This window comes from Benincasa hispida, chromosome 10 (assembly GCF_009727055.1).
Source record: "Benincasa hispida cultivar B227 chromosome 10, ASM972705v1, whole genome shotgun sequence".
Lineage (NCBI taxonomy): Eukaryota > Viridiplantae > Streptophyta > Magnoliopsida > Cucurbitales > Cucurbitaceae > Benincasa > Benincasa hispida.
The window spans coordinates 20,847,065-20,860,108 of record NC_052358.1 but is presented as its reverse complement, the minus strand read 5'-3'; positions in this window follow the sequence as shown (position 1 = coordinate 20,860,108).

Below are 13,044 nucleotides of genomic sequence, written 5' to 3'. Positions count from 1 at the left end.
GTGGCCAGATTGCCAACTCAATATGCCTACCTTTTTGGGGATTTGTCTGATTTGAGAGCTGGACTCAGTTACACAAGATGGAATTCACTCCTTCCCCGAAGAAAGAGGTAAGTAGATAGATTGCTCCCTTAAAAGCTGATTCTAGGTCTTGAACATAGTGGCCACAGCTTCTCTGTGGAAGAGAGGACTTAGTCATAGTAGGACTATGATTTATTGTTGAAATACGTTGAATTAGCCCTAAGGGCATTTTTGTAATTTATACTATAATTTACTAAATTAGGGTTTTACCTCATTCTATTTATATCCGAGGTTGGGGTCTATTGTATGTATGACATTAAAAATAATATGTTCTTTTCTATCGTGGTTTTTCTTCCCTGAATTAGGGTTTTCCACGTAAACTTCTTATGTCGTTTTCTTTCTCTTCTATTTCAATATGGTATCAGAGTAAGGTGATGAAACCCTCGCCCCGATAGAAGAAACTCAAGTCATCAAATTTGAATAGTGAAGGTACACTGACTAATGAGGCTGTGATTTAAGCAACAATTGACCGATATCTCGGAACTATCATCCCAGGTAGTGCAGCCGAACAGATCCAGTCGGCGAGCCGAACAGCAGGTGGTGGGCTTGCTCCGTCAGCGTGCCGATTAGCTTCCAGACTCAACCGTTCAGCCGAACATCAAATCGATGAAGGTCCTCGACATCGCAACACAAGCGATTCTTCTCCGGCACACATACTCTTTCCCTCGCAGCTGATCAGTCCCTCGACTTCGCACAAGATCGGATCTGCTCCAGACGGTCGTGGGTTTGCTCCAGCTGCCAGGTCGGGTCAGATCGACGCAATTTCTTCGACCTCGTAGCTGATCGCCGAGTCTACTGTCCGTTACCCATTATCGCAGCCGTCTGGGAATAACGTCAGTCATGGGTTGCCGTATTTTGCCGCCGGTGGACTTCCACCAGTAGCTTCTTCACAGTACCATGGTGGACAGCCTCTTCCTCATGTGTACCCAGTTCAACCTCAGTTTCGAATGGGTGATTCCGTTGAAGAAAATCTCATGATTTTTGAACAGAAAAATTCCAGATCTGAATCTCATGGGGAACTCCAACAACAATTGATTAGTCTCCAGCAACAGATGGCTGCCCTTGGAGCCAGATTGAATGGCCATGATTCTTCCCCGATGTATTCAGAAAATCTGGTATCAATGTTTCCTACTCTTTCTACTACTAATTTTTTATCTAGAACTATAGGAAAATTTGCAGGAATGATCACGGGAGAGAAGCTAAATGGGCAAAATTACTTTTCTTAGTCACAAACAATTAAAATGGTTCTTGAGGGACGCCATAAGTTTGGATATTTGACTGGAGAGATACCACGATCGAATCCTGGGGATCCTCAAGAGTGTGTCTAGAAGGCAGAGGATTCTTTGCTTCGCTCAATGTTAATCAGTAGCATAGAACCACAAATTGGGAAACCTTTGCTCTATTCAGCCACTAATCGAGATATTTGGGATGCAGTCCGACGGTTATATTCAAGGCATCAGAACACATCTCGCTTGTATACTCTACGTAAACAAGTTCACGAATGCAAACAAGGGAGCATGGATGTAACTTCATACTTTAGCAAGATGTCGTTGTTATGGCAAGAAATGGATCTATGTCAATAGATCATCTGGAACTGCCCGCAAGATGGAATTCAATACTCCAAGATAGAAGAGGTTGAACGTGTGTATGATTTTCTTGCAGGGTTGTACCCCAAATTTGATACAGTTCGGAGTCGAATACCAGGGCAGAAACCAATATCGTCTCTCGTAGAGGTATGTTTAGAGGTTAGATTAGAAGAAGATAGATCAAGTACAATGAATGGGCCGGGTGTTACCACTGTAGAGTCAGTTACCTTCGGGGTGAAGTCCACTGGAGCTGATGGTGATAAGCAGACTAGTAAAACACCACAAGTATGTGGGCATTGCAAAAAACAGTGGCACATGAAGGATCAGTGCTGGAAATTGCATGGTCGCCCTCCGAATGGTAAACGTCACCCCCCGAATGACAAGTTGAATTCTAGGTATGCTCTAGTGGGTGAATTAGTTAAGGGGGCCACACAACCTGAGACACAACCTCTAGTGGCCAACCCTGGTGATTTAGGTACCATAGGGATCGAAACAGTTGCTCAATCAGGTAACCCTCAATCTTTTAGTTTCCTTGTTCAAGTGAATGAGTTATCGATTCTAGATTCAGGAACAACTGATCACTTGACTGGCTCATCCGGCTGGTTTCTCTCATACTATCCAAGCACTGAAAATGAGAGGATTCGAATTGCGGATGGGTCCTTCGCTCCTGTTGCTAGAAAGGCAGATTGTCACCATTTCAGGGATTAACTCTGCAAAATGTCTTACATGTGCCCAAAATTTCTTATAACTTATTATCAATAAGCAAAATAACAAAAGATTTGAACCGTAGAGTTGTCTTCTCACCAGATACTGCTTTGTTTCAGGACTTGAGCTCGGGGAAGAAGATTGGCACTGCCCGATATGATAGAGGCCTATATTTCCTTTCTGAAGATGCTTTCTCCAGAAGCTTGTTTAGGACTAGACTTCTATCTTCGTTTACTATGTCTGAAACAAATTATTTATTGTGGCATTTTCGTCCTGGACATCCTAGTTTTCAATATATGCGATATTTATTTCCTAATTTATTCCATAATGTGAATGTTTTTTCATTATCTTGTGATGTCTGTATACGTGCTAAACAACCTTGCGTGTCGTTTGTTTCTCAGCCCTATAAACCTACCCAGCCTTTTCACCTGGTCCACAGTGATGTTTGGGGTCTCTCAAGCATCGCTTCCTTGTCTGGTAAATGGTGGTTTGTAAATTTCATCGATGACCATACCCGACCTACATGGGTATATCTTCTTGCTGATAAGTCCGAGGTTCTATCTACCTTCAAAAAGTTCTATACCACTATATTAACATAATTCAACACAAAGATTGCCATTCTTCGGAGTGACAATGGTCGTGAGTTTGTCAATCACACCTTCCAGGAATTCCTAGCATTAAAGGGGATCATCCATCAAAACTCGTGTGCATATACTCCACAACAAAATGGGGTGGCTGAACAGAAAAATTGCCACCTCATTGAAGTTGCTCGTTCTTTGATGATTCTAACATCTCTCCCTTCGTACCTGTAGGGAGATGCGGTTCTTACCACAACTCATCTCATTAATAGAATGCCTTCACCAGTTCTAAAGTTTTAAACTCCTCTTGAGTGCTTCAAAGAGTCCTATCAATCTACCCGTCTTATTCCTGAGGTTCCTCTTCGTATGTTTGGGTGTACAACCTTTGTTCATACTCATGGTCCACACCGGACTAAGTTTGCTCCACGAGCTAAAAAATGTGTGTTTGTCGGGTATCCCCTTCATCAGCGAGGCTATAAATGCTTTCACCCATCTTCTAGAAAATATTTTGTCACTATGGATGTCACGTTCCTTGAAGATAAACCGTTCTTTCTTGTTAGTCATCTTCAGGGGGAGACCATGAATGAAGAGACTAACAGTTCCACGTACTCAGTACCTATTAGCTTCAATCTTGAGCCTAGTCCTAATATTCCTGGATCCAGTCTACCTAGTCTTGAACCTAACTCTGCTGTTCCCGTGTCGGTCCTTCCTACTAGACAAGTGCCCTAGATAACATATTATAGGAAGAATCTCAGAAAAGAAATTCAGGAAACCTTGGTGTTCCATCGAAAAGTTCCAAGCGTTGGAACTAGCTCAAGTTCAAGATCCCGTTGTTTCAGAGGAGATTCTTGAAGAGAAGTCTGTAAACATAGAAAATGATGAGGCGAGCTCAGAGAAGGTTGAAACTTTAGGAGGTAATGAGGTGCTGAAAGATCCTCAAGAAGATGCAGAATTTTCTCAGAAGTCTGATACTGAAGAGAGACAGACGAAAACTGACAACTATGATACCACTCTGGATATGCCAATTGCTTTGAGAAAGGGAACCAGGTCATGTACAAAGTACCCTTTACATAATTTTCTGACCTATAGTAACTTATCTCTTTGTTTTAAGGCTTTCACTACTCAGTTGGATGCTCTAGCAATACCTACCAGTGTACATGCGGCCATGGAAGTTCCCGAGTGGAAAGCAGCAGTAATGGAGTAAATGAGAGCTCTCGAGGAAAATAAGACTTGAGAGTTAGTAGCTCTCTCTAGAGGTCACAAAACAATTGGTTGCAAATGGGTGTTCACAGTGAAGTATAAGTCTGACGGAACACTCGAGAGATATAAGGCCAGGTTAGTTGCTAAAGGGTTCACTCAGACGTATGAGATTGATTATTCATAAACTTTTTCCCCAGTGGCTAAGTTAAACATGATTCGTGTTCTTCTGTCTATCGCCGTAAATAAAGATGTCGTACATCAACTAGATGTAAAAAATGCCTTCCTAAATGGTGAGTTAGAAGAGGAAGTTTACATGAGCCCACCTCCAGGTTTCGAAGCTAAGTTTGGGAATCATGTTTGCAAACTCAGGAAGTCTTTATATGGGTTGAAGTAGTCCCCTAGGGCATGGTTTGACAGGTTCACCATGTTTGTTAAGTCCCAAGAGTTTGTTCAGGGGCCAACTGATCATACATTGTTTACCAAAAAATCACCCTTAGGAAAGATTGTTGTGTTGGTAGTATATGTTGATCACATCATCCTATCAGGAGATGACACGACAAAAATTACTAAGCTAAAACAAAAGATGGCAGGTGAATTTGAAATCAAGGATATTGGTAGTTTGAGGTATTTTCTCGGGATGGAAGTGGCAAGATCAAAAGCAGGAATATCTGTACCTCAGCGGAAGTACACTCTGGACTTGTTGAAGGAAACAGGAATGACTGGATGCAAACCCATTGACACTCCTATTGAGGTCAATAGCAAACTGAAAAACATTTCGGAAGGAGTTCCTGTGAATAAGGAGAGGTATCAATGCTTGGTAGGAAAATTGATCTACTTATCTCATACTGTGAGTGTGGTAAGTCAATTCATGTAGAGTTCATATGAGGAACACATGAAAGCTGTGACTCCAATTTTGAGATACCTGAAGTCCACCCCTGGGAAGGGCTTGGTGTTCAGAAAAGATGACACACGGAGCATTGAGGCATATACTGACTCAGATTGGGCTGGATCTATGACTGATAGAAAGTCAACCTCAGGGTACTGTACCTTTGTATGGGAAAATTTGGTAACTTGGTGGAGTAAAAAACAGGGTGTAGTGACCAGAAGTAGTACTGAGGCAGAGTATAGAGCTATGAGTCTGGGAGTGTGTGAAGAAATCTGGTTACAGAAAGTTTTATCTGATCTTCACGAGAGTAGTCTAGGGCCCATGAAGCTGTATTGTGATAATAAGGCTGCCATCAGTATTGTGAATATTCCCGTGCAACATGATAGAACCAAACATGTAGAAATTGACAGGCACTTTATTAAAGAAAAGTTAGACCGCAGAGCTATCTGTATCCCCTATGTACCTTCAGTCCAACAAGTTGCAGATGTTCTTATGAAAGGGTTATCGAGTCAGACATTTGAAGCTTGTATTAGCAAGTTAGGTCTTGCCGATATCTGCGCCCCAACTTGAGGGGAAATGTTGAAATATGTTGAATTAGCCTTAAGAGCATTTTTGTAATTTATACTATATTTGCTAAATTAGGGTTTCACTTCATTCTATTTATATCTGATGTTGGGGTCTATTGTATGTATGACATTAAAATAATAAGTCCTTTTCTATCATGGTTTTTCTTCCCTGAATCAGGGTTTTCCACGTAAACTCCTTATGTCACTTTCTTTCTCTTTTATTTCAATACTTATGTTCATTAGAGGGATAAGTGGTACTTAAGGAGTTAAATGTAACTACAGAGGCATAATAGTTATTGGCTCAACTGTACTTATGAGCGATCTATGAAGGGTTATCACATTGTTGATTGGTTGATATGGACACATAATATATCTATAGTTAGAAGAGTTCAACTGTCGGTCTTTAGTGGAGTGCCTAACAGTTAACGGATGGTGGATCCCATGATTAAAAAGTTTAATCAGTTATTCACATACCATTGGAGCTTCGAGCTACAGGTCCATAAGGTCCCCTTGGTAGCTCAATGGATTCAAGTTGAGAATCAGTTCTTGGTATTGATTTGAAATGTTCAAATTGACAAGAGGTAATTCGATTATATATGATATGATCGGTGTGATGTATGAGATACATCAAGTGGAGGATTAATGTGAATGAGATTTACATTAAGTACCATGAAATAGAAAAAGAGCTATTGTTTATATGTTTCATGAGATGAAATATTAAAACTATAGGTTATAAATATAGTATGGTAAAGTATGGTAAGTTGGCTATCATATATATTTATAATAATATTAATTATTGGATAATTATATCTTTTTCTCTAATAACCAATTGAGTGAAAGGTTATTGGTAGTTTCATGGGAACCGTGAGATAAAAGGAAAAAATGTTTTCCTAATTTTATTAAGATTTGAGAAAGAGTTTCTATTCTCCGAAGTTCTCACAGAAAGGCTGTCAAGTGAATAGGATTCACTAAATGATAGCTGAAGAGAGACTAAACAATTGTGGAGTGACACTATACGATAGTTCACTTAGTTGGCCATTAGCTAAACGATCGCAGAGCTTTTGCTAAATGATCGCGGAGCATTTGTTAAACGATTGGGCATCGTCTATACGATAGACTTTGTCATCTCCCACTTGCTCAATCATTTACACGATTGTTATTCCTCCAGTCTCTTCCTCTAACCAATTTTGCACAGAGCCCACACTTCTGATTCTTACACCGAGAATACCAAGGTAGACATTGTGGTTGTGTTGTACTCAACTCGACTAAGTCGAGGTTGTTTGGAGGTCGTTCGCTGTGTTCGTGATCTTGGAGATATTGTGTTCGTGGTTGCTGTGATCATGCTATGTTATGATCGTGGTGTACGAGCATTTGTGTGTTGCAGTCTTAGAGATTGATCGAGCATTCGTGATCGAGGGAGGTTGAAAATGAGTCTTCAAAGGTGTGATGCTTTATCCCTGATCTTATTAAAAGCATGTTGTAATTTCGTATTGTGCATATCTTGTAAGTTTCCGTTTCTTGATTATAATTGTGTATGTTCAAATACGAATGGAATTTGGAACGATCATTCTGCTGTTCATGGAAATCCTCATGCCCGATTTCCTTCAAAAGTATGCTATGAAATCTCCGTGATATGCATAATTTAGTTAACTGTATTTTAATTCTTTGTGAAATTGAAACAGGGACACGATCCACCCTTCCGCATCGGACCTCACAGTCCTTCACTAGAAACAAAACTACGCAAGATGGAATTCACTCATTCATGATCATAGGGAAAGTAGATGAATTTCTCCCTTAAGGGCTGATTTCGGGACTTGAACAATGAGACACCTTATCCTCTCACTAGCCAGAAAGGAGTCTAGTTTATAGTTGGACTACAACTGATTGTTCATTAGAGGGATCAGTAGCACTTAAGAAGTTAGATGTAATTATAGGGGTAAAATAATAATTTGACCCAGCTAGTTACAAGCGATTTGTGAAGGGTCAACTTACTGTTGATTGGTTATATCCATGGACACAGAAATATATCTATAGTGCGAAGAGTGCAGCTGTCGGTCTCTAGTGGAGTGACCGACAATTAATGCATGTTGATTAATTGAATTAATTAGGCTCATATCATAGGAGCTTCTAATCTATAGGAAAGTCTTCTTGCTAGTTCAATACATGTTAAATAAGAATCAATTAATTTCTGGATTAATTTGAATTCTTCAAATTAATTAAGAAAATTAATTGTATGAGATACAATTAATATAATGTATATGGATACATTATATATAAAGTTTGATGAGAGAGAAAAATATTTAAATAGGATTCAAATATTAATTATATAAATAAGATTTATATAAATACTATAGGTTAAAAATTAATGTAAATATGATTCATTAAAACTATAGATTATATGTGAGATGTGCATGTGAACATGACTGAGATGCATAATATATAGTTAATTAATTAAAGATTAAGTAACCAATTATATAATATAATATTGTATTAACAACTTCCCATTTAAGGGGAGTTATTTTTTATTTTACGTGAGGTAACTCCCTCCACCCTCTTCATCATATCTGTATTGAGAGAGATGGGTGGGTGAAAAACAACTTAAAAACAGTGTGATTTCTATGCAATTTTCTTCTCTCCCAAGCACTCTCTTAAAGGAAAACTCTCATTCCCTCTCAAAAAACTAGAAAAGTCTACAACTCCTTCTCCTGGAGAATAGCAAGGAAGAACTTCGTGGTGGTGTCCAATAGGAGCATTGTGAAGAGTTCGGTGCTGTGTTTCAGAGGTTTGTATTGCTCATGACCTTTGGAGAGGAAATACATGAAGAAGGATATATTTCCTTTTTTTGATAAGAAAGAGGAATATATTTGATAACTTTTCCTATTTTCTCTTTTTTGGAAAAAAGAAATAAGAACAAAAACATTTTATAACTATTTTTTGTTTCTCGTTTCTTGTATTTTTTTCCCTTACATGTTTTCCATATTTTATAGTTTAAATATTATCTAATTATATACAATAAAAAAGATATATAGCATGCATTTAAGAATAAAAAATAGTTATAAAATATTTAAAGAATACACATAAATCCCAATGTAAAAATAATATCGATAATACAATTGTTTCTATCATTCATATGTTGCTAAAATTTGATTTACAATATTATTTCTCACTCAAGTCATTTGTTTTAAATTTTAAATGTAGTCTCAAATCTAACTCAATTATATTATTATGTAAATGTCGTGGTTGTAAAAATATTAAAAGGAACCTAAATAAATATCTTTGTAAACAAAAACTGTTAATATATTATATTAAATAAATAACTTGATTCTTATCTATGAATAAGAATTTATAAAAATATTAATTTAAAAATATATAATGTATTTTGTATAATTTAAAATTCAAAAAATATTTTATATATATTAAAAAGGAAAATTTTTTTAAATGACAAAACTATTGAAAATATTTATAATAATAGCAAAATTTACCGTCTATTTGCAATAGACTGTGATAGATAGTGAAATTTTGCTATATTTGTAAATATTTTTGTTTATTTTCCTATATTTGTAAACGATCTTGTTGAAAATTTAAAATTTGAAGATCAAAATAATATATAAATCTAGATATTTGAAAATAACCCTAGTGAAATTTTGAAATTTGAAAATTAAAATAATATTTAAACCTAAATAATTCAAAATTAGATTAAAATATAGATATATAAAAATAATAAATATAAATAAAATATAAAAAATAGAGAAAAAGAAAATATAAAAGAAACAAAGAAGAAAATAAATAATTATAAAAGAAATAGAAAAAAATATTGAGAAAAATGGAATATAAAAGAAAGAAAGAAAAAAGTAAATATAAAAAATAATATAGAGAAAAATGAAATATAAAAAAGAAAGAAATAATTTTTTTTTAAAAAAAAGTCCCATGAATTATATTGGACATATATCCACACTAATGAACCAAATCACCATTATGATACATTATAGGAACATCTTTAAATAAAAGTACTTTTTGTAGTTCCTCAATTTTGGAATCATTTTTAGGAACGTTTCTCAAATTTTAGGAATAAGAAATAGGAATGGTTATCAAAGTCAGTTTCTTGAAAAATGAGAAATAGAAACAGGAAACAAGAAATGAGAACGAAAACGGACTTTAATTGTTTGATTAACATATAATGTCATTATATTTGTTGTATATTTGCACATTATTGACTGCACAAAATCACATATTTGGACGATATTTATTTTGTTAGAATTAGCACTCGGGTTGAATTTGAGGGGATTAGTTTTAGTGAAGGGCAATTGCGACACATGCAATGCACGTTAAATATTGTAGTGTTGTATAAAATTATAATATAATTTTATTTTCAACAATTAAAATTATTAATTTTTAATCTAATTTTTATTTATAAAAACTTTCTATAAATTGAAAAATTGATTTTGTCTCTAAAACAACAATTTCTTGAATTTAGATAAATGGCTTTTCTAGTCTAAGTGACTCTTAAATTATTTATATATTAAATACCAAAATAGGATCTAAAAAAGCTAATTTAAAACTTAAATTTTATTTTTATATTATATTTTGATTGTATTTTTTTTAAAAAAATTAATGTTATCAGGATATTGTTGTACTAACCTAGAAATCATGAACCTAAATTTGAAATACAAATATTGAAAGAGAACTTTGAACAACAAATAGATAAAAATTTAAATATAAAAAATTATTGAATTTATTATTTTAATAAATAATTATAAAATTTTAGATTTTTTATAATAGATAATAAAACAATCAAAACAATCTGGAGATATTTTTTTTCAAAGGAGGGGAGGTGCTGAATGTAGAGTTTAATTTATTGTAAAGAAAATTTTGATTAAAATAGATTTGATTTTCAACCAAATATAAATCATTATATGGTTAAAGTAAAAACTGACATTTTTTTCAAAATTAAAAAACAAAAATAATTTTTAAAAAATAGAATTTAAAAATAAATATATAACATAATGATCAAACTGAATCTAAATTGAAAATTTGATTTTTTTTTTCTTTTTTTTTTTTTAAAATTTTTTGACTTTTCTATTATTTTCAATTTTCAAAACCAAATTATTATTATTATTTCTGTTTTTTTTTTTAGATTTTTATTTTTTTCAAACCCTAAAATATCTTTTTCATTAATAAATTTATGAAATGATATTTTCTTGATTTCAAACTTCACTTCAAACAAACATATTGGTTTCTAATGTAAATGAAAAAGCCTAAAATATTATCATTTATTTAAACATATGATTCACATATCAATAAAAAAAAAAGTTTAAGAACCACTAAATTGCTTAACGTGAAAAATATTGGTCTTCTTCTCCGCCATCTTCTTTGTGTGAGGATCCATGTATATTATGATCCATGTGTATTTATGTATTAAATCACAATGTTAGTAGACTTTGCATACATCTATTGCTATGCTTAGCTTGAAAAAGATCCAGAATTGAAATATTAGAAAAGAAAGATTTGAGATTTGGAAGATTGAAAATAGTAGGTATATATACACATCGATTATATTTAATTAGTATATATGTAGATATATCATTTATTTTAAATCAAAATCTTTTGAATTAATTTATTTTGAATCAAATCTTTTGAATTAGTTAAGGGAAGGTGGATAATTTTCTTTTTCTTAAAAAAACATTTTTAACATAAAAAATGTGAATATAATTTTAAAATCAAGCATAAATTATTTGTTTTGAATCAAATATTTTAAAATCAAACAAAAATAATTTATTTTGAATCAAAGCTTTTGAAATGATTAATGTGATGTTGATTTTTTTTTTAAACTAATCTTAAAAACAACTTTTAGAAAAATCAAGATAATGCTCTCAAAAAACACAAACTAAAATATCATTATTTACATTTTTTTTTAAATTTCATATGATTTAGTTTCTTGATAATACTCTAAAAAAAACACAATCTTTTTGTCAAAAAGAGGGAAACATGTGACACTCAAAAATATGGAAAATTATATGATGCTTAAAAAAGGAAAAATAAGATATATTTTTTTAAAATTATTTTTTACCTTTTACGGCTCAAAATATGAAGAAAAAAAAAAGATTTATTGTATGATCTTAATTGTGATATTACCTATAATATCCTTATAACCATCCACTAAAAAGGATAAAAGGGAAAATCAAAAGTTTCTCTCCATAGCCTGCTAGCCCTTTTAGATAGTATAGATATAGATAAATCAATTGTTTACCGACTTTATCATTCCATTCTTTTTTATGTTGAAAAGTACCGCTTGAATCTTTGTACCCTAATTTTTTTAAAAAATAAGATATTAGATAAAAATAAACAATTGACAAATAGAGTTTATCTACACCTATCTATAACTTCAAATGAAGTTTATCTCAATGATAAATAAGATGGAAAATAATGATATCTAAATCCTCTTACTAAATAAGGAATTTCTTTAACATGATTTTGAAAGGAAAGGGATAATGGTAGAACCACAATGGTAGAAAACCTCAAAGTTTCATTGTTTTCTTTTTTTTCTTTTTTTTTTCTTTTTTTTTTTCTTTCTTTCTTCTTAGAAACCCGAAGTAAAAACCAACACCCGAAGGGCTGAGGGAAGAGATCTTGAAGATAAGTTGGCATCTAGTTTTTCACTGTGTTAGACATCCTTATTGTTGCAATTTCATATAGCCCGGACCTATGCAAATGACAAAATTTCCCAAACCAATTTAATCGAATTGTATTTTTGAGTTCCACTAGTATTGGCTTTTAAAAAAATCAATGAAGAATGCAAAAATTAAGAAAAAGATTGTGAATAACATTGCAAAAAAAATAAAGAAGTATAAACATCCTTTACATGTTCAAGATTTGGAGGTTTTAATCGTCAGCACTTTTAAAATTAGAACTCTAATAGTCCATTCTCTTTGTCCAACTTGAAGGGACAAAATTATGAGGATGAAAGCTATTAATAAGATGAGACGAGACAATTGAGTTGTGAAAAAGAGTCCACATATATAAAAAATAAAATCTACACATCAATATATAATTTTTTTTAGTTTTATATTAATTGTTTACAATTTTTTAAATCAATAAAATCGAATATCCAAAATCTACACGTGAACTTTAACATATATATATATATAATTTACACGTGAACAATCAATTATTTCTTTGATGGTTTTAATGTAAAATTATGATCTATTAACCCCATAACCAATCACTAAAAAGGGCATGAGGAGAAAACAAATGTTTCTCCCCCATAGCCCTTTTAGATAATATAGATAATTAAATATATAACAATGAAAATTACAAATATAATAAAAATTATTAGTGATAAACTGATAAACTCCAATTAATGATCAACTCGGTCTATCACTGATAAACTCCAAGAGTCTATCTAAATTTTGTGGTATCTGTAAATTCGTTTACATTGTACTATATCT